Raw genomic sequence first — 5098 nt, 5'->3', positions numbered from 1 at the left:
TATAGATCTTCTGCATCTATACTAAAGCCTGTCCATTTTCCCAGATTATGCTCCTGCAGGAAGTGTACAACAGTCTGAGAGCTGGCAGCAAGGAATTGGTCGTTGATTCCCAGCCTGTCAAGGTGGGTCTGCAGAAATTCTGAAACATGAAGCCATGATTTATATTCCGACACAATGGTTCTGAAATGGATTCCCTAAGCTTGTGTGTTTTGCACTGAAGAAGGCGCATAAAAGAAGACCTTTTTCCACCTTAAAATCATTTGAGACTGTTGTCAAACCAAACTGATTCAACTTCGTGACAGCTCAACATTTTATGTCAGCTATATTGGTATAAATTTCATTAAAATTTATGTCAGTGGCTGACACACCCTCCTCCGGAAAAGTGCTTTCCAACTTGACAACACAATGTCCTTTTTTGTCTCCAAGAAACCTTCAAGTTTCTGCCCCAAACGTTAGCACAGGTAGAAGGCCATGATTCTATGCTTGATTGTACACAATTATATATATATATATATATATATATATATATATATATATATATATATATATATATATATATATATATATATATATATATATATATATATATATATGTACTTTGTATTCACCATCCAGGGCCAGGGATCAAGAGAAGCCAGACACCACTGACCAATTTCTGACTAAAAGAATTAATTTTTGACCTTATACATCTTGTTTTTAAAAGAATTAATTTTTGACCTTATACATCTTGTTTTTACTGTACATGTCCCTCACCTCCATCCAGGTTCCCAACATTTATATTTAAAAAGGGTCTGTCCTGAAAGTAATGTCAGTAAATTTATTGTGATGTGACTGTATGTCAGAGCGGTCTAACTGGTTGAAACTAGTAGTGACGGAATCCAGCTAAGCAGCGGTCCGTCACTCAGTGTGCTCCGAACATTGGAGAGTGTTGGACGGGCCTGTCCGTGAGAGCTGTTTTTTATTCTTGTGCAAGTGAAAATGCAGCGCTCATTAGAACAAAGATTTGCGATCAAGTTTTGAGTGAAACTTGGCAATACCGCTGCGGAAACTGTTACTATGCTCAAGACTGCTTATAAAGAACATGCCCTGTCAGATTGGCAAGTGTTTCGGTGGCACAAGGCCTTTTGGAAGGCCGGGAAGAGGGCGACGACAAGGACTGCGCTGGATGGCCATCCACGACCGCTACGACTGACAATGTGACACGAGCGAGGGAACTGTTGAACTCAGACCAATAATTAAGTGTTCGTTTAATGGCCGATATGTTAAACGTTCCGAAAACTCAAGTTCATGAAATTGTTACAAACGATATCGGCATGCGGAAGGCGTGCACAAAAATGGTTCCAAAAGTGCTCACTGACAACGAAAAGTCACGCCGCGTGGAAACGTGCCAAGTAAATCTCAACATGTGCAAACGTGAGCGAAAATTTTTGGACAACGTCATTACAGAAGATGAGACTTGGGTATTTGAATATGACCTGGAGACCAAAAGGCAATCATCTGAGTGGCACACACACTCGTCCCCTCCCCAGAAGAAAGTGAGGATCAGCAAATCAAAGATCGAGATCATGCTCATCGTTTTTTTTTTTACGTCCACGGACTGGTTCATCATGAGTTTGAAGAACCTGGAACCACTGTGAACTCCAAATTTTATGTGGATGTCCTCGAAAGACTGAAACGCATGGTTCAACATATCCGGCCGGACATTTCACACAACTGGAAGTTGCACCACGATAATGTGCTGCCTTCATCGTCACCGACCACCTGGTTAAAGCAGGGGTGCCAACGATCCCCCAGCTCCCGTACAGCCCAGGCTTGGCTCCCCCCCCCCGACTTTTTTATGTTTCCATGCCTCAAAACACCCCTGAAAGGCAATCATTTTGGGACAGTGGACGTGATCAAAGCAGCTAGCACCACAGCATTAAAGGCCATTCTGGAGGAGTACTACCGCAACGCATTTGAGAGCTGGAAGTCTCACTGGAGCCGATGTATTGACGCAAAAGGAGAGTATTTGAAGATTTTTAAAATTTTTGTAACAACAAATTCAATAAATGATTTTTAATCGCCTTACTGACATTACTCTCAGGACAGACCCTGTACATGCACCTTGAAGGTATGTATGTGGAAAGCATTTCAACCTCTGCTTGCTTTTCTGGCATGGAATAAAATGGCCTTTTGTCTCTAAACCGCTTACTTTTAAACTATTCCATTTGGTTCATTTTTCTAACTTCTCCAGAGTTGCATTCACAACTTTCATAGTTAACCGGCTCCGTTTTCATTCTTGCTTCCTAAATTATGCCCTCCTGTCATGCATAATTTGGAAGGCCTTCTGTTAGCAATGGGTATTGTATTTCAAGACTATCAGTGCAATGTTGCATGAAGAAACCTATTCTTGGAATGAATTATTGTTCAGCTTGATATCATTATACTGCTGCATGGTTGTTATTTAACTCTGCAAGAGAATGGTCCTGCCATCCTACCAAGAGTGCATTTCATGGGTATTACTCTCTTTCTTTTGACATTAGTTTATGAGGCTCATAGATATGTATCTGTGTCAACAATAACACCTGACATCTAATTTTGTGCAACATGCACTACATTTAATCAGATAAAAGTTGCATGTTTTGTCTCTTGGACCAGTCTGCTCAATGGTAGGAGGTCGAGACCACAAATGAGAATGGTTGGCCAAGATCTGTGGTGTATGTCCCGCGTTATGCATCTGACAAGATTTCATGGTGGAAAGAAGACATATCAGACATGATGTGATCTTTCTAATTATTGTGCACAGAGTTATCAGCATGATAATATCCTTAATGCTATAAAGAGTACCTCCAGCAAGCAGTCTATATGCTTATGGCTTTTTGCTGCTTATGGCAACAAAATCCGACATCCTTTGAAACATGCTCACTTGCTGTCTGATGCACAAAATGAAGAACGCTGCCTTCTTTAAATTTATTAGCAACAAGAAAGCCACTCTGGAAGCAATTATATACATACACAGCAACACACACTAAAGCCTGCAAATGGGAGAAACACACAAACTAGGCTAACAATAAAAGAAACCTGACACCAAAAAAGCGTTACACGTTACTCAAGTATGCACATTCAACCTGAGTTAGAGAGATAGATGGTCGACTCCCGCACTCCTGTGCATGCATGTGGATATGTTAAACCTCAGCTACTCTTTCTATATCATAACTATCCCCATGTTTGTGAAATCTGGTGTACAACCGCAAGAACAATGATGGCTTGACAGGTGGTTCACCTTTCACTGAGTTCTATAAGGAGGATGCATCAACTCTTCCAGCCAATGTACACATTACCACATGAAAGCAGCAGCTTATAAACAGCACAAATTATATATTTGCCACGTGTTATTAAACTTACATCATTAAAGTACATTAGAAATGGTGCTAAGGCTGGTGCACAATATATGCATATACTTTAAGCAATCAAATAATGCAGGAGCTTGGAATATGATTGACTATTCTCGGAACTGCTTTGATAATACAAAAGTCAAGGCTTTGTTTTTGGCATCACCCACTCCAATTCGTTTTCTTTTTTTTTTTTTCAATTGAAGCTTTGGCAAGGTTTATGCCATGCGCATCGACCGTGATTTTTCCTTGTTCGTGCACGGCCATGACCATAATACAAGAAAATCGCCCCAGTAACGCAGTGGTCCCTGCCTACTTTTTCGTATACTTTACCGCAATACATTACGTATGCTTCACCGCATATCATGACTGTATTGCGGCAAAGCTAATTTTATGGAACTGACATTATGTAACGGATCTTTTGTTCTTCTGCTGCTCGCATGAGCTTAAGCTCGAAAAACCACAAAATACAGACTTGGCTTGCTGCTAGTTGATTTCTAGCTAACATTTCGAGACGTCCACGTTGTTTACAAAAAAAATCGGTGAAGTTTCTCGCGCTCGGACGCGCTTCAAAAAGCAGCGTGACCACCTATAATTAAGGCAGTCATAAGCGGCAACGAAATCCACACAAGATACATCAACTTCCACAAAGCTACTGGGCAACGCCATCAATAACTGGCACAGGGGCCACCCAGGAGCTGGCAAAAGCTGCGATGACATCCACACAATTAAACCACGTCGCTTTCCACAAAGCTATTGGGCAACACGATCAGTCACAGGCACAGGTGAAGTCCGCAAAACACTACATGGGCAGAACCACTACGGCCATACTCAATCACTTCGCCACAAGCTCTCACATCTATCGACATCAAACAGCTACAATCACTTCTCTACAGCCACGGAAACAGGCGAAGACCGCACGGGCAGAACGGAAGCACCGATTCAGGGCTCTCGTAGCGTTCATCGCTTTAGCGCCACCTATTTAAAAATAATATACGGAGCCAAGCCAAACCATTATTTAGCGTCTATTTGGGTGAACCTAACGCTTTTGGGCCCTAAGCGTTCGAACGACCAGGGCACTATAACGCTTAGCCCCCCTTTCCACTCCGTCGACCGGGTCGCAGGAACGGCGGCCTGTACTGTGTCAGGGCTGTATTCCGAATCGCTGTCGCTGAGGCAGCTATCTTCGCTTTCTTCAACGGGTGGAACCCTGATCCCGTAGAACCTTCTGGTGTCCATCACGAACAAAAAGCACCGAATAACTGCAAAAAACAAAAATTACTAGTTTTTTGACCACATGCCGAGGAAGACGAAGTTGTGCACAAATCGGGACGCTACAGCCTGTTGATGCGAAAACGCGACAAAGCGACACACGCTTGAAAAAACAACTAATCTTCAAAAACAAATTATTTACGTGATCTGCGTGCATTATTCAACCAAGTGCCTATCATGCAAAATTTTTTTATATTCAAAAAACTTACATACCTTGAATGGAGACGGATGTCAATGGATGGATAGTGAGAAATGTTCTTCGTCGGCATCAACTGGAGAAATGGCAGCCGTCAGCTCTTTACTGAATCGACGATAGATGGCGCTGCCTTTTCCACGTGTTGCCAGACATCTGTGGATTCCCTCTGAGCGCAGGGGTAGCGGCTACAGATGTTTTCTTCTGGTGGTGCGGCTTAAAACCGGTATGATGCGAAATCGCGACAACAGGTCATAAGAGG

General features: G+C 42.3%; 1 long non-coding RNA gene across 1 annotated transcript; it reads right to left on the bottom strand.

Moving 5' to 3' along the window:
- Window positions 1–606: 606 nt before the first annotated feature.
- LOC140217320 (uncharacterized) lies at window positions 607–5098 on the bottom strand. The gene is made up of 3 exons (XR_011893816.1): window positions 4857–5098; window positions 718–4633; window positions 607–680 (listed from the first exon to the last, which is right to left on the bottom strand). It is a non-coding gene; the product is annotated as an uncharacterized lncRNA (long non-coding RNA).

Source organism: Dermacentor andersoni, chromosome 4 (assembly GCF_023375885.2).
Source record: "Dermacentor andersoni chromosome 4, qqDerAnde1_hic_scaffold, whole genome shotgun sequence".
Classification (NCBI taxonomy): domain Eukaryota; kingdom Metazoa; phylum Arthropoda; class Arachnida; order Ixodida; family Ixodidae; genus Dermacentor; species Dermacentor andersoni.
The sequence above is the reverse complement of the archived record's forward strand: the minus strand, read 5'-3'. Positions and strand labels throughout refer to the sequence as shown.